Source organism: Cibotium barometz, chromosome 40, assembly GCF_041138505.1.
Source record: "Cibotium barometz isolate CiBa-2024 chromosome 40, ASM4113850v1, whole genome shotgun sequence".
Taxonomy (NCBI): Eukaryota; Viridiplantae; Streptophyta; class Polypodiopsida; order Cyatheales; family Cibotiaceae; genus Cibotium; species Cibotium barometz.
Window position 1 is genome coordinate 24,476 of NC_141085.1, and position 24,945 is coordinate 49,420.

At 43.0% G+C, this 24,945-nt stretch overlaps 1 pseudogene across 1 annotated transcript; it reads right to left on the reverse strand.

Moving 5' to 3' along the window:
• Positions 1 to 2,034: 2,034 nt before the first annotated feature.
• On the reverse strand, positions 2,035 to 23,083 carry LOC147615067 (small ribosomal subunit protein eS8-like; annotated as a pseudogene). The gene is made up of 5 exons (XR_015262701.1): positions 22,963 to 23,083; positions 22,803 to 22,873; positions 21,884 to 22,216; positions 2,462 to 2,635; positions 2,035 to 2,375 (listed from the first exon to the last, which is right to left on the reverse strand). The product of XR_015262701.1 is annotated as a small ribosomal subunit protein eS8-like (transcript).
• Between the last annotated feature and the right edge of the window lie 1,862 nt (positions 23,084 to 24,945).

The window sequence follows — 24,945 nt, forward strand, 5'->3', positions numbered from 1 at the left end:
TAATGGTTCTTTGCATACAAAGAAGGTCCTTCTAAGGTCATCTATCTATTTCTCTCTTAGTTGCGTAGTCTTATCTTTATGTTGAAAATCTCTAAGAGTCTTTAGTCATTCTTAAGGACTTCCCCTTCCTTGAATGTTTTCTAAAATAACCAACATTGATTTCTTGGATTCATTTCCCTTGATATCAACTTAAGGACTTAGCCTCTTTGAATTGAGCACACCCAGTCCTTGCTTTTCCTATCCTTGACTTTGATTCTAGTTCTTATTCATCGCGCTAGGGATCATTTACTTTGGTGTCTTTAATGCACTCAAGACTTTTCTTCTAAACTATGGGTGATAAGGTGCTTTCAATATTCAAGGATCTAAAGATAAGTTACCTTTAAAGAACTTGATCCAATTTATCTATATTTATACAATTTAGCATTCTAAAAATTAAATCTACGATCTAGCACAAATCTTAACCTTAATCTTACCTATGCATATTGAATAACTTCCCTTTCTCTCTCAAAATTTCTCTTTCTAAAATTCTCTCTCCAAAATTCTTGGTTATTCTTGCACCAATAATTCTCTCTAAAGTTCTTGGTTATCCTTGCACCAAATAGTTTCTCAACAATCCCCAATTCCTTTTTATTAAACTAGGGAAATTCTCCCGTATTGCTATTATCTTCCTCTCTATATATTTTCAAGACAAAGTCCATTTGCAATTCTCCCATCTTGGGAATGGATGCACATAATCCTAGATTTTCCTAAACCCATTAATAATTTCCATCTTGCATCTGTCATAGTAAGTTCACAGCCATAATTTATTTGTCCTCTTAGTTAGTGATCAGTAAGGTATAATCTCCTCAGCAATTAACCTTATCTCATTGAATTGGGCCCGTCTTTAATTCAATTGGCCTGATTTTTGACTGATTTTGACCTTAGGAAGTGCCAATTACAGCGACTGAGCGCTAATTTTGAGTCACTAATCTCTTCTTAACTTCAAATTAATTTTACTATTTCATTGAAACCGAGCATCGTTCATCGAGTCATCACGATCTTGAATTTTGTGACCTTGACGAAATAGAATTTTTTTTCAAATTCCAAGCACTTGCAGAGATTATGAGAAAAGGGTTGCAAGGCCTTTACACTACACTGGACTCACTTTTTTAGTGAAACTACTACACTGTACTCACAGTAGAGATGAGCTTCAGGACCCTCATTGGTTTATGTTGCATGTGAAAAAAGAAATTAAAGTACGGAACGAATCAAGTTCTCATTCCAGATGACTTCCGATTAAAGTAGTGGTTCTAAATTCAGAATACAGGAATTTAAACATGGCACTTCCCACTTCCAAGAACAAATTTACAACCACCATCAAAAAATGGCTTTCCGCTACACCAAAGCAAAAATAGGAACATGAAACTCTGCACCAACATATCAGTGTGTTAAATTCAAAAACATATCTGAGCTCACATACAGTTGCTTGACACTGGACAGAACTCCCATATAGCAAAGCATATGCAGTAACCAAAAACACTATTGGGCATGGCTGACCATTGTTCATGTAAGACACCCACCACCCGAACTGCTTTTTCAATACTACCCTTCTTAGAAGACGGGACAGTAGCTGGATTCATCCACCCTTTCCCTCCAACATGTAGATATTACACGACTTCAGAGGTAAGGTCCTTGTATGGCCTGCATAAGCACAGTACCACAGGCTGTATAGAGCCTTAGCACCCACAATTCACTAGAGCAGCATATCAGACAGTGCAGTGGGCCAGATGGCAGGAAAGGGACCTATCTCTACCTTAATAGCGGTTATCCAGTGGAGTATACACCATTGAATGCAGGATTCTTTCACCATGCCTGGGCATGTTAGTTTCCGCAGTCTCAATCATGAAGTCATCATGTACACATGGTCGACTAAGTACCAAACATGCTGCACTCTCGAGCATCCACAGGGATACTTGTAGGAACACAGAAGAGGACCAAGGTAAGATATGGCAGCAAATACACTCACAGAGAGCTGTAGTGCAAGGCATTTTTCATTTGGAATCACCACATAAATAGGCAACCACTCACAGAGCTGTTTTATCACAGAAAAATAATGCCAAAAATGCTCTGCTAATGGTCCAGCCATAGCAGCTTTCATGTCACCCCACAAAAATAGCCATGAGACCACAGTTTCTAAGTGGCGTTTCCCAAGTTCATACTGCAATAAAAGGCAATTGCAGGCTCCACTAACTGGGAGCAGACAGTGACAAAACACTCTCAGCCTTCACATAAACCCAAGTAAGGACTCTCCTTAGGCAGCTGCACCAGCACCTTTCCCTTTTTTTCTTTGGATCTTCTTCTGGTAGAACTCCAACTCCTTCCCTTCAAGAATATAGCTGCAAACAGCAAGAGTTGAATGAGAGGACAACCTATTTCATGAAACAAACTGCATGTCAGAAAGCTGTGGAGTGCTATGACTCACCCGTCAGCCCTGCCACTGTCCAGGGCGAGAAGCTATAGAAGCAAGCAAACGTCCGCTAGCAAATTGATCCTCAAGATGCGAATCTAGCTTGTGACTCTCTTGACGCTTGGCAATCTTTCGCACTACATGGTTACTTTGTTTCTTCTCCTCCTCTCCAGCGGGGGTTTCTCCCTCCTAAGAAGAGAGAAATTAGTAGTCATGAACAAACAGTTCAACAAACTTACAAAAAATACCTTTATCATATAGCAAGAACAGAAACTTCCAATGCTGAACACAATCACAAAGAGGTCCTTAATATACATAGGTTTCAAGGGGAGACTGTATAGAAAAGAGTGTTTTTCTAAAAAGTTTTCAAGCAGGCTGCCAAGGTTGACAGAGTTAAAAAGACTAAGGAAACATGATCTTACATCCCAAGGCCCTAGCAGGTGATTTCAGGTTAGGTTAACCAGGAACGGACTCACCTTCTCTATCGGACCTCATGGCAGACTTGAGAGAGCAAAGCCCCCTTTGGAGGATTTCAGTGGATGCACCTTGCAGAGGGTGAGGGTGAGGGTGAGGGTGATTGCTTTCCATGCACATGAGTGGCACATAGACCCTCCACCAGCCAAGGTGGCCAGAAAGAGATTCTAGCATTTGTGGATTTGGGAGGGTCATCCTCTTACGCAGGGGAATGGACATGGCATGATCCAGATGAAAATGAGGAGGCTCCTGGCACCCCCTTCTTTGCTTACACCGCATGGCTGGGCCCCAGGATTCAGATGCCAAAGGTCCAGAGCACTCCAACAGCAGCTGGACACTCACAATCTCAGGGCCTCCCTCCTCAGTTTCTCTCGAATTCCTGGAAGAGACTGTGGGACAGTTTTCGGAAACGAAAGATCATTCTCTTTCTGTGGACACTAGCACACCGGAGCCTAGCGGTTGGCCGTAGGAGGTAGGCCAGCAGCCTGTTCGAGGTGTGGCCATCTCCAAGCATCCCAACATCACTGTCTTTGGGATTGCACGGAGGCTCACCAGATTTAGCAATGGATTCTCTGCATTTTCACTATGGACCGGGCCCCTTACATGGGGCACAGTTGCTTGGGCCACTGAGACAGAGGCCATCATGGCATATGATGAGGAGGGTAGGGACTTTCTGCAGTGCCAGTTCCAACTCCATCCACTAATCATTGGACTCCATGTTCTAGACAAAGATGTGAGATCCGAGATTTGCAGCAATATTGATGCATGGCACATTTGGAGAGCTCGATGCAATGAGGCCATCGAGGGTACCCTCACCTAGCCAACGGAGTCCATTCTGGAGCATCTAGCTTTATATCATTCATACCCTCCATGGAGTAGGGGAAGCTCTAGGGTGGCTCTAACCGCATGCAAAAGCGCCACGAGAAGGATTTGGCGTCATGGTCCCTTTCTCGCTGACAATTGTGGTAAGCCCACTTAGCACTATAGAGCACCTGTGTCGTTGTTTCCCCCTCCCCCCCTCAATACAGTTTGTATTTCTTGAAGTATTTATATGTAAGTGTCAAGGGTCCCAAGGCCAAATTTTCTCCATAACATGGAGTGAATACAACTGAAAACAATAAGATTTCTGTCGACGAAGAATCGGTTGTCGAAGTAGACCAAATCACAAGCAGTCTCCCACCTTCACTGGGTGAACACCCGCCCCTCACTGGTCTTCCGAGACCGTGCACCACCAGGCACGCCCGTACTAACACCTAGCAAGGTGAAGCACCACGGAGAGAGAGATACCAGGTGCTCCCAAGTAAGCTTTGCTCCCAGCTTCCCTCAAATCCCAATGACCTTCACTGGCTCCTCTAAATGTGAGGGCACGGTCAGGATACTCATGGGGAAGATCACCATCCCGATGGTCTTCCATAGTGAAGGAAACCGGTGGTGATGATTGCCTACACAAGACTTAGAGAAACAACATTTAAATTTAATCTTATCTGAATTTGAATTACAGAAACAAGTACCTGGTTTAGATTCGAATTCAGATCTAAGATTGTTCCCCTTTAATGTGGTCCTGGTTGGTGCAGACTGCAACAGTCAACGGGTACTAATGATAAGTACAGGGACAATAGCAGCTGGTACTGATAGCAGGTGTAGAAGTAACCACAAGCGCGTACAGGAGCAACCACAAGCGTGTACTGATGCAACAGCCAAGCGGGTACAAAGGCAGCAGCCAGGCGGGTACATGGGCTGGAGACAGGTGTAGATGCAACAGCCACGTGGGTTCAGAGACTGGAGGTAAGTGCTGATGCAGCCAAGCGAGTACAGAGGCTGGTACAGCACAGCAACCGGTAGGTGCTGTAGGTGGGTAAAGTAGACGCCTTCTTTCCATCAACCACCCCCTTCCCGCCATCCAAGTGCTGGAGGGTATTCTTCCCATGCAATCCTTAATCTTAGATATTATTAGGCCTTAATTAAGGGTTTATCCTTGGACACCCACATTAAAAGGTGTCCAGTCATTTTAAATATGTGTGAATACCCAACCTTATAAATAGTAAGATTTACACTACTTTATAGATTTTACATTTTAGAAAGGCCAAAAAGACAAATACTTACCACCTGTTCACATGCCACACCAACTCGTCAGCAAACAGCACACCCATAGTACACTGGGAGTGTCCCTGTCCAGTATACTGGCACGTCATAGCAAGCAAACACACGAAAACAAGTTTATACATGCAAACATGAATGCATGTGCACATGTAATGGACGAAATCTCCCTTTCATAAAACTTGTACAAGAATTTCTTGTCAGGCACAAAATTGGTGCGACAAAAATGTGAAGTCCTGGTCTTCCTATGGAGTGACAGTCCCATAGGCAAAACACAAATCCTGGCACGGGCCTTCTTATGGAGTGACAATTCCATGGAGAAAGCTCGGCACAATCTTCATGGGCAGCCTTCAAGAGAGAGAGAGAGAAAGAGAGTAGTCATCATTAGGGAAGCCTTCAACGGTGGTAGAGGCTAGTGTGCAGCAAGAAAGCCTCCATTAATGAAGAGAGAGGGCTCCAATTTATAGATTTGGACCTCCCATGAACTAAAATGGCAAGAGAAGACTACGATGACAAGTGGAGAGCCACACAATAGCTGAAGTGACAAGTGTGAGGCCACTTGTCTCACTTTGATCCACTTTATAACAAGTGTCAAACCACTTGTCTCACTTTGGTCCACTTTCTTGCCACATGTCCCAATCTAAGAGATGAGTCCTTCCATAATCTTTACCTCTAAAAATATCCCAACTGGTAGACATTCTGTCATAGGCACTTTGCCAACTCTTGGTATCTGCTCAATTCCAGATGTAATGACGCGAACAGAATTTCCATTGGAGTGGGGCCAAAAATAGCAACTCTCCTAAATTTTAGGAGTATGGTCCTTTGTATTCTAGGATAATCCCCCATTCCCAAAGCTTGTACTTTCCAAATATTTAAACACCCTGGAGTCCACCAGACCCCTTTCAGACTGGGAAATGTCCAAGCTGGTGACATCCTCCCCAGCTTCTTAAAAGTTGTCCGCAACTTTAAGCTTGTCCCATCGATTGGGCGAGACGAGACAGTCTCAAAAATCCAATATAACTGAAGAATCCATGTCCCAAAGAAATGGGCGAGACTAAATAAGTCTCCATAATACCAATATCAAAATCATGTCCCAAGATAAATGGGCGAGACAGAAACAGTCCCATAAGTCCAGATATCATAATCATGTCCCAAGATAAATGGGCGAGACAAAACAGTCCCATAAGTTCAGATATCATAATCCATGTCCCAAGTAAATGGGCGAGACAAAATAAGTCTCCTGCCAACAAGACATCGGTCCACATGACCCTTGGCATAGACATAAGTCCCGTCATGTCCACTTTACCACTTGCAGTCCGTGTTGGTACTCTGACCACACACCTTGGATGAGAGGTGGGCTTACAAGAGACACACAATGAGCCGGAACGGCCGACCCCTCCCTTGAGTAAATTGTATTACTATTGGAGAAATTCAATACATAGCTTCACGGGCATCCATTGCCAAATCCTCCATGCCAATGCATATGAAATTCAGCATTTAGAAAACAATGGTATGTCGATGTAGATCACCAAGGAGCTGCCTTGACGCCCGGCCCGACTTCAGTGCCCATATTCTCTACCATTGGCTATATGTTCTACCAAGCAAGGTAGCAACATCTTGAAGAGCACTTAGGACAAGAGAAATACTACACAGGGCGGCTAAACAAGGAGTCCTGAAAACAATCACTCGCAGGCATAGATAACCTGGTGTTCCATACGCATTTTTGCTACACATAGTTTATAGGCATTTCGGCCACCAACTCACACTACCCTCTCAAGTGCCCATGTTCCCTTCCATCTGCTCTCTATTGTTCCACCCACATGGTAGAAACAATCTTAAAGAGAGTACGTAGGACAAGAGAACACTACACAGGGTATGTTGTGCTTGTCACTACCCTTTGAAGTGCCCATGTTCCCTTCCATCTGCTCTCTATTGTTCCACCCTCACATGGTAGAAACAATCTTCAAGAGAGCAAGTAGGACAAGAGAACACTACACAGGGTATGTGAATCATGAGTTCCATAAGTCCAATGCATCCCAAATAAAGGGAGCCAAAAAGAATAATCCATCCCAGTAAAAGGGAGCCATAAACATAATCCATAAACCTGAGGATGGATCCAAATTCCTAGAAAAGAAGTCCAGGAATCCATAGACCTGTATACCACATACTCCGTGCTAACCACACACCTTGAAGTAGAGGTGGACTTTATCCATAAAAGCATCATATCCATGAGATATCCAAAGATTTCTTCTCTATAAACTCGGACAGATTCGTCCATAGAAATTGCTTGTGAAGCCCAATATCTATATAAATCTCGTCCAAGAAAGAAATCTCCATAGATATAATCCATCCCAATAAAGGGAGCCATAAACAATGTTTCCCTGAAACCATCTCAAGGCAAACAATAACACCTTTCTCCTTGCATAGCTATACAAGGGTTAGTGAACATCAAAAACACTTCATAGCAAAAGCACTAACTTTGCAAACTCAAAGTATACTTAGCTTTTCTTTGCCAGGTTGGCCATGAAGCCAAAAGAAATATCTCATCACCATATCCTTAAGATATCCTGAGATATATCTCCATATAGCTTGCCTGTAAGCTTGATAATATAATCCACAATATCCATATGGAAAGAGTGCTAAACGTGTGCACATAAAGCCAGCTCCATACTTCCAAGATAAATTTTGTGAATTCATAAATCCTTAGACCAAGCTGTCTATTGCTCATGCTCTTGCTTCATAGGCTCTAAAGTGGCTAGCCATGCTTAATAGCAATGATGGTAAGTGTGGTCCCCACTTGAGATCTTTTCTCTTCCTTATTGATAGAAGGAAGCCTCCGCTTCCAAGAAAGCCTATGCTCTAATACCAATGTAACTCGCAGCGGCGGTGCCCGGGGAACTAGGACCTTTGACACACTTGTTGATACCATCAATGCATATTAAAACATTTAAACATGGCCACAGCCTTAACACATATCCATCATCACTTTGCATAAAACATAAAGCTAGACAAAACATCCACAAATGCTGAAAATGGAGCTTGCACGTGTGACACCGCATAGAGGCCGGAATGGGCCGACCCCCCCCTTGGAGTATTTTATTACCCAAGGAGATTAATATCATATACAAGCTTTGAGGGCCTTACTCTCCCCACGGGAGATGTCGGATTATCCCTATACAAATGCCATAACACAGCCCAACACAAGGCTACCAAGCCGGAACATAGGCTGTAGAAATGCCGAGCCAACAATATAATCCATATACCTCCGTGTGGGTACTGATTCTTCCCCAAAAACCACGGGTCTTCATGCAATAGAGCTGGTATAGCAACTACAACTCTCCATTCAGCCGGTACAGCAGGTACAATGGCTGGTACAGCAAGTACAATGGCTGGTACAGCCGGTACGATGGCTGGTACAGTAGGTACAGCAAGTACAAATGCTGGTACAGCAGGTACAATGACTAGTATAGCAGGTACAGGGGCTGGTACAGCCGGTACAGTGGCTGGTACAGTAGGTACAGTGGCTGGTACAGCCAGTATGATGGCTGGTACAGCAGGTACAACAAGTACAAATGCTGGTACAACAAGTACAATGGCTAGAAATCATAATAAATGATTAAATACCCTGGCCTTCAGTATTTCTTCGCAATGGAAGTCTCCAAAACAGTCCCCAACAGCCGGTATTCTTCATGGGCAGCCTTCAAGAGAGAGAGAGAGAAAGAGAGTAGCCATCATCAGGGAAGCCTTCAACGGTGGTAGAGGCTAGTGTGCAGCAAGAAAGCCTCCGTTAATGAAGAGAGAGGGCTCCAATTTATAGATTTGGGCCTCCCATGAACTAAAATGGCAAGAGAAGGCTACGATGACAAGTGGAGAGCCACACAATAGCTGAAGTGACAAGTGTGAGGCCACTTGTCTCACTTTGATCCACTTTATAACAAGTGTCAGGCCACTTATCTCACTTTGGTCCACTTTCTTGCCACATGTCCCAATCTAAGAGATGGGTCCTTCCATAATCTTTACCTCTAAAAATATCCCAACTGGTAGACATTCTGTCATAGGCACTTTGCCTACTCTTGGTATCTGCTCAATTCCAGATGTAATGACGTGAACAGAATTTCCATCGAAGTGGGGCCAAAAATAGCAACTCTCCTAAATTTTAGGAGTGTGGTCCTTTGTATTCTAGGATAATCTCCCATTCCCAAAGCTTGTACTTTCCAAATATTTAAACACCCTGGAGTCCACCAGACTCCTTTCAGACTGGGAAATGTCTAGGCTGGTGACACCACACTTCCAAGATAAAATTTTGTGAATTCATAAATCCTTAGATCAACAAGCTGTCTACTGCTCATGCTCATGCTCTTGCTTCATAGGCTATGAAGTGGCTGGCCATGCTTAATAGCAATGATGGTAAGTGTGGTCCCCACTTGAGATCTTCTCTTCCTTATTGATAGAAGGAAGCCTCCGCTTCCAAGAAAGCCTATGCTCTGATACCAATGAAACTCGCGGCGGGGACCAGGGGACTAGGGCCTTTGACACACTTGTTGATACCATCAATGCTGGTACAACAGGTACAAAGGCTGGTACAACAAGTACAATGGCTAGAAATCATAATAAATGATTAAATACCCTTGCCTTCAGTATTTCTTCGCGATGGAAGCCTCCAAAACAGTCCCCAACAGCCGGTATTCTTCATGGGCAGCCTTCAAGTGAGAGAGAAAGAAAGTAGCCATCATTAGGGCAGCCTGTAACGGTGGTAGAGGCTAGTGTTGTGCAGCAAGAGAGCCTCTATTAATGAAGAGAGAGGGCTCCAATTTATAGATTTGGGCCTCCCATGAGCTAAAATGGCAAGAGAAGGTTACGATGACAAGTGGAGAGCCACACAATAGCTGAAGTGACAAGTGTGGGGTCACTTGTCTCACTTTGATCCCTTTTTCTAACAAGTGTCAGGCCACTTGTCTCACTTTGGTCCACTTTCTTGCCACATGTCCCAATCTAAGAGATGGGTCCTTCCATAATCTTTACCTCTAAAAATACCCCAACTGGTAGACATTCTGTCATAGACACTTTGCCAACTCTTGGTATCTGCTCAATTCCAGATGTAATGACGCAAACAGAATTTCCATCGGAGTCGGGCCCAAAATAGCAACTCTCCTAAATTTTAGGAGTATGGTCCTTTGTATTCTAGGATAATCCCCCATTCCCAAAGCTCGTACTTTCCAAATATTAAAACATCCTGGAGTCCACCAGACCCCTTTCAGACTGGGAAATGTCCAGGCTGGTGACATCAATCAAGTGCCTCTCGCGATTTCAATGCTTTGCATGGAAGGCACAAGCCTCTTGAGAGAGTTTATGACAGTGCTTTGATGGGACAGTCATCCTGTGGAAAAGTGCCTATGCATGAGGATGAGCCCAATGCATTGAGGGCTGAATTGGAGTACATGAAGAAGCTTTTGCAGGTAAAGGAGCAAGAGCTGAAATTTTTGCATGAAGATCCCCATATACAAAGTGTCATTAAAGCAAGGAAAGCTGATGCTATGGTGGATATGACTTTTAAGTCTATGGCTCGTGAAGTGGGCAAGAAGCCAAGGGAGTTGGCACTCTGCTATCTCATCCAAAAGGGTGATCTCAAAGAAGGAGAGGATGGGGCGTTAATGTTCAAGAATCCATCTCGTTTGAAGCATGGAGACCCAACATCTCAACGGTTGAGGTCTTTTGTGCACAAGGAAGAGATATCAGTCACTTCTCGCCATGTATCTATTCCTCATGGGACAGGAGGAAACAGAAAAGCCGAAAGACTTTGCCCATTGAGTTGTCTCGTGGTGAGACATTGCATCATTCAGGGAGGTCACATGCATCTCGGCCACAGATTCATAATGCACATGCCATTGTGCATCGTGAAACATCTTTGGTTGCTCTTGAAGCCCCACTAGAGAGGACTATTCCGTTGGATAAAGGGAAGAGAAAGAGGCAAGAACATGAATCACATGTCAAAAAGCTCAAGGAGTTTAAGGCAGGAGACAAGTCCATGAAGTTTGATGTCTTTCATGGAGAGTATGATGCCTCCAAGGTGCTTGCTTTCGTGGCTCAGTTTGACATTGCTTTTAGTGATGAGGACTTCAGTGAGAAGTCTAAAGTTCAAGCATGTTCTTGAAGGGGACAATTGCCCATTGGTGGATCACTGAAAAGACCACCAAAGATCCCATTTGTACTTGGAAAGAGTTTAAGGATAGATTTTATGCCCAATTTTTGCCTTCAAATGCGGAGCAAACTCTCACAAAAAAGTGGGTTAGACTTGAGCAAAAAGACAATGAGAGTGTGCAACAATATATAAACAAATTTTGGAAAGTCTTGCTTGAGGTTACTCCCTTCATGCAATTCTCTAAAGATGAAAAGAAAAGGAAGTTTCGCTCCAGGTTGTAACCAGCATACCGTTCAGGCATCGAATTGCATCCAAAACACACCCTTCAACAGCTCATAGCATCTGCTCTTAAGTTTGGCTCGACTCTCGAGCAAAGGGAGCAATATGCAAAAGAGGGAAAATGCTTTTCTTGTGGTAGTAAAGAGCACACGTTTAGACAATGCCTACCCGCAAGCAAAAGCAAGAGGAGAAGCCTGCCAAGGCTAATGTGCATGCCATTTCCGATGTACAAGGTAGCACTGAGCATGATGGCAAAGAGAGGGTGGTATGCAAAGCTTGGGGGCAAATCAAGGATCAGCCTGCCTTGTTTATGTTTGATGATTGTGCGACAGATAACTTCATCTCTACACTGCTGGCAGCCGCCTTGGGCATAGAGATTGGGGACATGGGACCCCAGATTGAGGCAGAGGCCGCTTTTGTTGGCAAAGAGGTGCAAGTGACTCCTCTTATTGGGAAGTTGCATATACATATACAGGGCTATTTGGATCATGAGCATTTCTTGATTGCTCCTCTGAATGGATGTGGTGTATTGTTTGGTAAGCCTTGGTATCATAGGCTTGAGCCCCGTAAAGAATATAAAACCAATAGGATCACTTTTATGCACAAAGGTCGCATGCATGTCATTGATGTTGGGAAAGAAGGGGATTCCATCCCAGTTGTATCTCACATCTAAATTAATAAGGCAATGAAAAAGAGTCTTTCTGCGTATTTGGTTTTTGTTCGTGACAAGATTGAACAAAGTCATGTTAATGTGGATATATTAACTCAAGATAGGCTGAATTTTCTTAATGCATATAAAGATTGTTTTGCCGATGCATTGCTAGGAGAACTATCTCCTGAGAGGCCCGAGGATTATCGCATAGATCTGGTGCTAGGTAGTTCTCCACCTAACAAACCCGCATATCATGTGAGTACTCCTCAACAAGAGGAGATCATGAAGCAGGTTAATGAGCTTTTGGAGAAGGGTTTGGTTCAGCCAAGCTCCTCACCCTTTTGTTCTCTTGTGCTTCTTGTTCAAAAGAAAGATGGATCATTCTGCATGTGTGTGGATTATCGAGCTCTAAACAAGCTCACCATCAAGATCCGGTTTCTAATCCCACGCATAGATGATATCTTGGATAAGCTTGATAGCTTGGCTTGTTTCAGCCGTATAGACTTAAAGAGTGGCTATCACCAGATTCGTGTGGTATCCAAGATGTCCATAAAACCGCATTCAAGACAGCTTTTGGATTGGATGAGTTTTTGGTAATGCCTTTTGGCCTTACCAATGCCCTGACAACATTCAACCGTATGATGGACATGATATTTCGACCCCATCGTAAATTCATAGGTGTATTCTTTGATGATATCTTGGTTTTCTCCAGGAATGAGGAGGAGCATAAGACTCATTTGGCTACACTGTTTGAAGAGTTGCGAAAGCATAAACTCTTCATAAATGCTAAGAAAAGTGAGTTCTTTCTCTCAGAGATACACTATTTGGGACACATTGTATCCAAAGATGGTGTAAGAATGGACTCTGCCAAGATTGAAACCATTCGGAATTGGCTAGAGTTACAAAATGTACATGAAGTGCATAGCTTTCTTGGGTTATGTTCATACTATAGGCGATTCATAAGGCATTTCGCTAAGATTGCCTTGCTATTACATGATCTTACAAAGAAGAAAGCCGTCTTCAAATGGACTTCGAATGAGCGAGATGCCTTCTTGCAACTCAAAAATGCTATCATTTGTGGGCCCGTGTTGATTGTTCTCGACTTGCAAAAGCCATTTACGGTGGAACGTGATGCATGTGGGAATTGTATAGGGGTTGTCCTAAATCAAGAGGGTCATGTAGTTGCTTATGAGAGCCGTCGATTGCGAGATGCCGAGATCCATATGGACATTTATGAAAAAGAGCTCTTGGCTGTAATTCATGTCTTAAAAATATGGAAGCATTATCTTCTTGGGGCTGAATTTGTAGTCAAGACAGATCATCAAAGCTTGAGATACTTTCTATCTCAAACAAAGCTTTCGGAGAAGCAAATGAGAATGACAAACTTTCTCTCTATGTTCCTTTTTTAGATCATACATACTCCGGGAAAGAAGCATGTAGTGGCAGATGCCTTGTCCAGGAGGCCATATGTGGCTGCCGTTTCAGTGGCCTCACATGGGGACTTGACTGCCATGCGTAATTTATATCATTTGAATGCTGATTTTTTCCATATATGGACTGATTTGATGGCTGGTCACTCGCATGCCTCTTATGTGATCAAAGAGGGTTATCTTATGAAGGATAACTGCTTCTCTGTGGTGAAGGATATGCGTCCAAAGGTTATGGAGGAATGTCACGTCCCACCTTATGTTGGTCTTAGAGGTATTTTACTTACGACACACATGATAGAAAGATATTTCTTTTGGCAAAGCATGCGTAAAGACATTGAGGTTTATGTACGCGCATGTATTACTTGCCAAAAAGTGAAATTTGATAGGCAAAAGCCTCCAGGTTTGCTTCAGCCTTTGCCTGTTCCCTCGCAGCCATGGGAAAGCATTACTATGGACTTCATTATGGACTTGCCTCGATCCCCGCATGGAAATGATGCTATTTGGACCATAGTTGACAGGTTTAGCAAGCAAGCTCACTTCGTGTCCATCAAGAAAACCATTAAAGTCGATCATATGGTGAAGCTTTTCCTTGCTCACATATTCAAGCATCATGGTATGCCTAAGTCCATTGTTGGGGATAGAGATCCTAGGACTATGAGCCTCTTTTGGAGGGCTCTATTTGACAACCTGGGAACTGAGCTTGAGTTCTGATCTACGTATCACCCCCAAACATATGATCAAAGTGAGGTTGCAAATTCTGTTGTGTTGGATTTGTTGAAGTGTTATGTGGCAAATCAAAAGAGTGCTTGAGAGAACTATCTTCCACTTGTAGAGTTTGCCTACAATAACACGGTACATGCCTCCACGGGAAAGGCCCCGTTTGAGATTATTTATGGCAGAGTGATCTTGTCACCCATCCTTCGTACAAAGGATGATATTTCTGCAGCCGATGAGTATGTGCGTGACTTGGATGTAGCCTTTGCTCAGGTGTGGACAGCCATTGCACGGTCTTAAGACAAGCATAAGAGGATTGCCGACAAGCATAGAAGGGACATACAAGTCAAGGAAGGTGATTGGGTAGTGCTGAAATTTGAGAAAGCTAGGCTTCGAAAGAGGCTAGGACAAGAGGGATCATATCCCAAGCTTTCTACTCGATATTATGGACCCTTCAAAGTGACTGAAAAGATCAAAGAAGTGTCCTACATGCTTGCTTTACCCCGTCATTGGAAGATTCACAATGCTTTTCACGTGAGTCTTTTGCAGAAGTATGTGGAGCTAGATCCGGACGAGCTTGTCACAGAAGATCCGCTCGAGATTGATGAGCTTGAGGAGATCCTCCAGCCAGAGTAGATTGTATTTAACAAGGAGAGAGAGCTACCCTCATGGGAAGCTTTCCAAGAGATACCTTGTGAAATTTAAGAATTACTTGCCCATTGATGCAAAGTGGGTAGATGAGGGTTATTTTACTGATTACTCGCAGCTTTTCAGTTGAGGTCAACTGTTTAGAAGCTGAGGGGATGTCACCATTTGGTCCATCTCCATTTCTGGAGCCACTTCTATGGAACTGTCACTCCATAGAGCGGCTAGATTTGTACCATATTCACATGTGGCCAGGCGAGTGTCCCAAGTGAAAGGGTCAGTCATCTTGTGTCACATGGGCGGGAACCACTTTTGTGCCACCCGTGTGACCAGTATTGTGCCATACATGGACGGGAGCCTATTTGCTGTCACCCGTGTATGACCACGATTGCGTCTTACCCATGGGACTGTCACTTCATGGTAGGACTGATATTGTTGGGGACTGTTTTGGAGACTTCCATCGCGAAGAAATACTGAAGGCAAGGGTATTTAATCATTTATTATGATTTCTAACCATTGTACTTGTTGTACCGGCATTTGTACTTACTGTACCTAATGTACCAACCATCATACTGGCTGTACCAACCACTGTACCTGTTGTACCAACCACCGTACCGGCTGTACCAACCCCTGTACCTGCTATACTAGTTGTATATGATATTAATCTCCTTGGGTAATAAAATACTCCAAGGGGGGGGGGGGGTCGGCCCATTCTGGCCTCTATGCGGTGTCACACGTGCAAGCTCCATTTTCAGCATTTGTGGATGTTTTGTCCAGCTTTATGTTTTCTGCAAAGTGATGATGGATATGTGTTAAGGCTGTGGCCATGTTTAAATGTTTTAATATGCATTGATGGTATCAACAAGTGTGTCAAAGGCCCTAGTCCCCCGGGCACCGTCGCCGCGAGTTACATGTGGAGTTGACTTTATGTACACACGTTTGGCACTCTTTCCATATGGATATTGTGGATTATATTATCAAGCTTACAGGCAACCTATATGGAGATATATCTGAGGATATCTGAGGATATCTGAAGGATATGGTGACAAGATATTTCTTTTGGCTTCATGACCAACCTGGCAGAGAAAAGCTAAGTATACTTTAAGTTTGCAAAGTTGGTGCTTTTGCTATTTACTATGAAGTATTTTTTATGTTCACTAACCCTTGCATAGCCATGCAAGAAGAAAGGTGGTGTTGTTTGCCTTGAGATGGTTTCAGGGAAACATTGTTTATGGCTCCCTTTATTGGGATGGATTATATCTATGGAGATTTCTTTCTTGGACGAGATTTATATAGATATTGGGCTTCACAAGCAATTTCTATGGACGAATCTGTCGGAGTTTATAGAGAAGAAATCTTTGAATATCTCATGGATATGATGCTTTTATGGATAAAGTCCACCTCTACTCCAAGGTGTGTGGTTAGCACAGAGTATGTGGTAAGAGTTATGGTACACAAGGATTATGGTATACAGGTCTATGGATTCTTGGACTTCTTTTCTAGGGATTTGGATCCATCCTCAAGTTTATGGATTATGTTTATGACTCCCTTTTACAGGGATGGATTATTCCTATTGGCTCCCTTTATTTGGGATGCATTGGACTTATGAAACTCATGATTCACATACCCTATGTAGTGTTCTCTTGTTCTACGTGCTCTCTTGAAGATTGTTTCTACCATGTGAGGGTGGAACAATAGAGGGCAAATGGAAGGGAACATGGACACTTCAAAGGGTAGTGACAAGCACAACATACCCTGTGTAGTGTTCTCTTGTCCTACGTGCTCTCTTAAAGATTGTTTCTACCATGTGTGGGTGGAACAATAGAGAGCAGATGGAAGGGAACATGGGCACTTGAGAGGGTAGTGTGAGTTGGTGGCCGAAATGCCTACAAACTATTGGTGGCCAAAATGCCTATAAACTATGTGTAGCAAAAATGCTTATGGAACACCAGGTTATCTATGCCTGCGAGTGATTGTTTTATCTTGTTACTTGAGCCCACCTCTCATCCAAGGTGTGTGGTCAGAGTACCAACACGGAGTGCAAGTGGTAAAGTGGACATGACGGGACTTATGTCTATGCCAAGGGTCATGTGGACCGATGTCTTGTTGGCAGGAGACTTATTTTGTCTCGTCCATTTACTTGGGACATGGATTATGATATCTGGACTTATGGGACTATTTTGTCTCGCCCATTTACTTGGGACATGGATTATGATATCTGAACTTATGGTCTCGCCCATTTATCTTGGGACATGATTATCATATCTGGACTTATGGAACTGTTTTTGTCTCGCCCATTTATCTTGGAACATGATTTTGATATTGGTATTATGGAGACTTATTTAGTCTCACCCATTTCTTTGGGACATGGATTCTTCAGTTATATTGGATTTTTGAGACTGTCTCGTCTCGCCCAATCGATGGGACATGATTATATCTTGAATATATGGCTTGAAGCTTAAAGTTGCGGACAACTTTTAAGAAGCTGTGGAGGATGTCACCAGCCTGGACATTTCCCAGTCTGAAAGGGGTCTGGTGGACTCCAGGATGTTTTAATATTTGGAAAGTACAAGCTTTGAAAATGGGAGATTATCCTTGAATACAAAGGACCACACTCCTAAAATTTAAGAGAGTTGCTATTTTTGGTCCGACTCCGATGGAAATTCTGTTCGCGTCATTACATCTAGAATTGAGCAGATACCAAGAGTTGGCAAAGTGCCTATGACAAAATGTCTACCAGTTGGGATATTTTTAGAGGTAAAGATTATGGAAGAACCCATCTCTTAGATTGGGACATGTGGCAAGAAAATGAACCAAAGTGAGACAAGTGGCCTGACACTTGTTAGAAAAAGGGATCAAAGTGAGACAAGTGGCCCCACACTTGTCACTTCAGCTATTGTGTGGCTCTCCACTTGTTATCGTAACCTTCTCTTGCCATTTTAGCTCATGGGAGGCCCAAATCTATAAATTGGAGCCCTCTCTCTTCATTAATAGAGGCTCTCTTGCTGCACACTAGCCTCTACCACCGTTACAGGCTGCCCTAATGATGGCTACTCTCTTTCTCTCTCACTTGAAGGCTGCCCATGAAGAATACCGACTGTTGGGGACTATTTTGGAGGCTTCCATTACGAAGAAATACTGAAGGTAAGGGTATTTAATCATTTATTATGATTTCTAGCCATTGTACTTGTTGTGCCAACCTTTGTACCTGTTGTACCATCCATTGTACTGGCTGTACCAATCCTTGTACTTGTTGTACTTGCTTTACCACCCATTGTACTAGCTGTACCCGCTTCTGTACTTGTTGTACCAGCCACTATACCAACTGTACTAGTCACTGTACATGCTGTACCAGCATTTGTACTTGCTGTACCAACCACCGTACCGGCTATACCAACCACTGTACCGACTGTACCAACCATTGTACCTGCTGTACTGGCTGAATGGAGAGTTGTACTTGCTGTACCAGCTCTATTGCATGAGGACCCGTGGTTTTTGGGAAAGAATCAGTACCCACACGGAGGTATATAGATTATGTTGTTGGCTCGGCATTTCTACAGCCTATGTTCCGGCTTGGTAGCCTCGTGTTGGGCTGTGTTATGGCATTTGTATATGGATAATCCGGCATCTCCCATGGGGAGAGTAAGACCCTCAAAGCTTGTACATGATATTATTCTCCTTGGGTAATAAAATACTCCAAGGGGGGGGAGTCGGCCCATTCCGGCCTCTATGTGGTGTCACATGTGCAAGATCCATTTTCAGCATTTGTGGATGTTTTGTCCAGCTTTTATGTTTTATGCAAAGTGATGATGGATATGTGTTAAGGTTGTGGCCATGTTTAAGTGTTTTGATACGCATTGATGGTATCAATAAGTGTGTCAAAGGCCCTAGTCCCCGGGTCCCGCCGCGAGTTACAATTGACCTCTCGAATTTGGCACTTCCAAAGGGTTGCCTTGGCTGTCCATTGAGTCAAGTGTCTCTGTTTACTTCGGATCTCAAAACACCGTGTCTCCTCTTGAGAAAGAGAGACGACCGGACTCTGATACCAATGTAACCGCTCCCTACAGGAGGCCTACAAATCAGCAGATAAAACACACATTTTTAGATCACTTAACTAAAACAAACAATGGAACAATACTTGCAACATTAAATCTGGAAATGACAAAGAACACTTGACACCATCACTGGGCCGGAAAGGACTGGCCTCCCCCTCAAATTTCTCCATAACATGGAGTGAATACAATTGAAAACAATAAGATTTTTGTTGACGAAGAATCAGTTGTCGAAGTAGACCAAATCACAGGTAATCTCCCACCTTCACTAGGTGAACACCCGCCCCTCACTAGCAGGCACGCCCGTACTAACACCTGGCAGAGTGAGGCACCACGGAGGGAGAGATACTTGGTGCTCCCAAGTAAGCTTTGCTCCCACCTTCTCTCAAATCCCAATGACCTTCACTGGCTCCTTTGAATGTGAGGACACAGTCACGGTACTCACGGGGAAGATCACCATCCCAATGGCCTTCCATGGTGAAGAAAACCGGTGGTGATGATTACCTACACAAGACTTAAGAAAAATAACATTTAAATTTAATCTTATCTCAATTTGAATTATAGAAACAAGTACCTGATTTAGATTCAAATTCAAATCTAAGGAGAGAAGACTATCTCCCTTTAATGTGGTCCTGGTTGGTGCAGACTGCAACAGTCAACGAGTACTAGATATTATTAGGACTTAATTAAGGGTTTACCCTTGAGCACCCACATTAAAAGGTGTCTAGTCATTATTTTAAATATGTGTGAACACCCAACCTTATAAATAGTAAGGTTTACACTACTTTATAGATTTTACATTTGAGAAAGGCCAAAAAGACAATACTTACCACATGTTCACAGGCCACACCAACTCGTCAACAAACAGCACACCCACAGTACACTGGGGACGTCCTCGTCCAGTGTACTGGCACGTCATAGCAAGCAAACACACAAAAACAAGTCATGCAAAAACAAGTTTATGCATGCAAACATGAATGCATGTGCACATGTAATGGGCGAAATCTCCCTTTAATGAAACTTGTCGGGCACAAAATTGGTGCAACAAAATGTGAAGTCTTGATCTTCCTATGGAGTGACAGTCCCATAGACTAAACACAAATCTTGGCACTGGCCTTCCTATGGAGTAACAATCCCATGGACAAAGCTCGACACAAATATCAGTCCTACCATGGAATGACAGTCCCATGGGTAAGACGCAATCCTGGTCATACACGGGTGGCAACAAAACAGCCTCCCGTCCATGTATGGCACAATACTGGTCATACACGGGTGGCACAAAACTGGTTCTGTCCATGTGACACAAGATGACTGACCCTTTCACATGGGACACTAACCTAGCCACATGTGAACATTGTACAAATCTAGCCGCTCTATGGACTGACAATCCCATAGAAGTGGCTCCAGAAATGGAGATGGACCAAATGGTGACACATGGAACCATGTCTCTAATGCTTCTAACCTCTGTGTTAAGGGTGAGCCTGATCAGCCCTATGGTTGGGCAGTGAGCTAGATTAGATGCCAGTGTCTTTTTATTTCCTCTGACTTGCTTAACTGCAGGTATCTGGCAGACAAGGGTCTTACACACAACCTCAAGCTTCTATGAATGAAAAAAGACAATCAGACTGAAGGCATACCGACACCTTTACATCTTCTCTAAGCCACTTGTCTACAGGATGACCTTTCATACAATAACTTAACCCATGCCATTAAGGTCAGCAGAAATTAGCTTAAACAAATTTCAATCCACACTGAACATCACAGCAGGCATCGCCGGTGTACGTGTCTCATGACGAGGTTGTTTCCAAGACACTCTCTCGTCTCCTAAAACACCATACATCACCTTCTAGTACTCTGATTTGCCAAGCATATACCACCAGAATGGTTTAAAAATTAAAACCTACTCATGTTAATGTCATTGAAGAAGCAGTCTAGAACACTTCCGTGACAAAATTGAAGGTAATATATTGCTATTCTGCATGGCAGACCAGTACTACATACAGGACTCAGTACACAAGGTCACAATACACAGTTAGTCACACTAGCCAACCAACAGTAGGAAACACTAGGCCTGCCATAATTATTCTATTAAAAAACAAGAACAGTAAAAGACAGTAAAAGCACAGATAAATAAGATACATCACAAAAAATAGATGTGGGCAATTGCTAGAGTAAAACTCTATACAATCAGGCTTATTGGAATGGGACTGCGCCATAATATCATTGGCTGCAACAGTAGGAAACACTAGACTTGCCATAATTATTCTATTGAAAAACAAGAACAGTAAAAGCACAGGACAAATAAGATCCTCACTAGGCCTGCCATAATTATTTTATTAAAAAATAAGAACAGTAAAGGCACAGGATAAATAAGATCCATAGTCACAAGAATAGATGTGGGCAATTGCTACAGTATAACTCTATACAATCAATGGGACTGCACCATAATATCGATGGCTGCAGAGCACTAGACAGATTTTAGTTTATTTAAACAGTTAAAAGTCATTTACAATGTTCTTTATACACATACAAAGGAAAACTAACACTGAGGCCTACCACGGCAGGCCAGGAAAGACAAAACCAGGAAAATCAGATGTGGCATGCATATGTGCTTGACACTGTGGCTGTGGTTTTCATCAATGTCTTGTGATGGAGGTCCCTCAAACCACGGGTACCTCAGACTGCTCAAAAAAATGGCTCATGCAAATGGAATGACTGCAAATCTAGGTAGGCAAGCTATTAATAACATTTTTTTAACTCGCATTTTGGGGACACTGTGACACATCAGAATAACACTGGTTATAGAACAATGCAGTAACCTTTACAGGGAACACATATGTAGGTGCAAGCCTTGAGGCAGAAAATTGCCATATGAAGAATAATTCCGCAAAAATGAGCAGAGAAGCTACATACATTGCAAAAAACAAACCAAATACAATGGATCTGAGGAGGTACCTCAGACTCCTTCTTGCCAGGAGCAGCCTTCTTCTTCCTTCCAATGTCCACACCATAGTGCTGGCTATACCACTGGCGGAAAGAAGCGGCATCAACCTGGACAATGGCAGACTTCACAAGGGTCTGGGTGCGAACAAGCTCATTGTTGGAGGCATTGTAAACCACATCCAGAATGCGAGCCTTCCGGGTGACAGCCTCTGACCCCCAGGAGTAGTTGCCAGTATCCAGGCACAGAGCCCTGAACTTTAAGTTACCACCACGCACACGGATCTTGCGCACTGTCTTGTTGCTTGACAGCTTGGTCATGGCAGACTGCCGCCCGAGCTCATATTTGATAGGGTCATCATCATGTACACAGGTGTTAATTGGCATGAACACTGTTAACAACAGATAAACCAGGGTTTGGGTTATGATAATGGCAACACAAGCACTGTGTTATACTCTAGGAATTGACGACATAGGGTTTGCTGCAATATCATTGACAATTGTAAGCAATCACACAAATGCGGCATTCATAGACTCAAATCTTTAATAACAGAAATCATTTAGGACGACAAGAATCTGCTAAAGTTTTAACAATCACACACAGTCGTGATCCCCTAGCGTTCTCAGAGCATCCAGACTCAGTTATACGTACACAGAAGGTAACAAAATTAAACTACCGGCGTTTTGCTAAGGTTAGCCAAGGTCATTTTCGGATGAACGCTAGTGTTTTGGACATCATCGTAGACACAGGCGCTACTTTATAGGGTTTCAAGCACTTACAGACTTTACATAGTTAACCGCTAGGGTTGCAAAGGCATAGACAAGATCAGCAACACAGAATGACGTTCGCTAGTGGTCATTTTCCACTAACCCTAGCTAGAGTTTCAGGCGTAACCAGAAAGCCTCATAGGGCACCCTATCAATTCACTTACTTTCTCTTCTTGCGCCATGTCTTCTTCTTCCCTCCTGTGGCACGCCTCTTGTGCGTGGAGTCCCGAGAGATACCTGAATAAAAACGCAGCACAAGGTCAGGGCGGCCACGCAGTATACGCTTCTGAGAAACAATAGCAGGATGGGATGCGAATTGCACATACCCATGATGGATGGAACTGCGCAGCAACTTCCTGCTAGGCGTGGTTGCAATGCAACCACCAAAACCTTTTGGTGAGCCATGCGGATCGTTTTACATCCAAGTGGATTAAGCAATTATGTATTCTACATCCAAGTGGATTAAGCAATTATGTATTTTATGAATTATAAGAGGGATGGATTTAAGCCAACTAATCACAATGTTCATGTTTTGATAAGATCTAGATTTTAGAACGTGACTCTCTCTTTTTGGGATAAGCATTTGGGTAAGAGTAAAGCAATCCTGAAGTGTGAGTAGGGAGATGCAGAATACCCAAACCCTCATCAGCCTTAGGTAGGCTTGTTTTATCCCATGCTAACCAAGTAGGTACCCTCTTTGTATTGCCTTTATTTCTCCAAAGGAAGTCCCTTATGAGGCTCATAATCCTCTTCCGCCGAGCTTTTCCAAAGTTGACCACTGGACCCAAGAACATGATATAAGCATTCAAAACTCTCACACCTTCCCACTTTTTAAGTTTCACCATAAATCTTTCAATGGCCCGCTCAGAGAGTTGTTTATTAGTGACATCCACACAAAAAGGTACCCCTAGATGTCTGACAACCTGGCCCCTCCTAATCACCTCACACTCCCAGAATGTTTAGAAAAATTGTTGATGAAGACTCCTCTGTATATCAAAGAGGGGTATGATGGGACTTAACTAGAGTAACAAGTTGTTTTCCTCTGCTCCTCTCAAGATTACAAACTCCTCACTTTGTAGGTTCCTGTGTGGAAAATGGAAGGAGATGTTATATCTTCTATAATGGGATGGTTGTGTAAGAGTAACAAGCAATTCCTTCTTCAATCTTGGAATTTGGTGGTCCTATTACTTTAACCCACCTTTAGCCTTGATAGACATCAATGTGGCAAAGAATTTGAACAACAAAGGGCTAAGAATCTTGGCAGACTGCTGGGATTGGACCCTAGCTGGTTGGAAAGAGCTTGATTAGTTAGTCATTGAATTTGGATTAAAACGTAGAGAAAGAACTATGGTCAATCAGATCTTGCGGGAGCTTCAGAAATGTTGGGTAGCCACCGTTTTGGATGACTGTAGCTAGCTCAAAGACTGGGGTTGGTTCAATGGGGTTAAGTTGCATAAAGGTTTAACCAAAGTCTTATACACAGAACCGAGAAAATCAGATTTGAATGTGGTATACTACAACAAAGCTTGGAAGGTAAAATGGAAAGTTGGATCCTGGAGAAAGAGATGGAAGCTCATCTAGGAGTCCAACCTGCCCTTGAAGTTTCGGGCCTTTTTGTGGAGAGTATGTCTAGTGGCTTTACTAGTTGGTTCCAAAAAAATCAACCACAACTATCTTTTTGCTTTTGCAACCACATTCTCACCCCACTTATCCTCCACTGTTGTACACCTTTAAAAACCCTTAAAACTTATACTCTTGTTAATCATGGTGAATCTAGAAACTATTTTGGAGGGAGGCCCTTTAGTAGAAAGGTCACTCAAGGTATTCTAGTTTGCTAGTGGAGATGTAAATAATGCTGTAGGGCGTAAACATCATTTAGATTTATCTAAAGACACTGCCACTGCAAAAAATCTCAAAGAAGAATATGATAGTCTTTTTGCCCTCCCCACCCTAGACATCTCTCTACCCTCATATTATAGGGATTTCTTAAAGAAATTCATTGAGGAGTACAAAAAGATGTTTTTAACTCTTGAGAAAAGAAACACCTATCTCAAGAATATTGTAGAGCATTAAGCAGAAGGAACTGTCCCAAATAGTCTTAGATTGAAGCCACCCCACCTATCGGTTTAAGATGAACATGGTCAGGCCTTTCTTCAACAAACTCTTATAGACTTACATCAAAGATACATGAGTAGTTATTTGGAGGTTCTCATTGAACCCCGAAAGAAGTTGAAAACCAACAAAAGAAGAACATAGCCATAGATTGATCACTTTCAAAGACATGCCAGACACCAGGTTGTTGGAAAGCC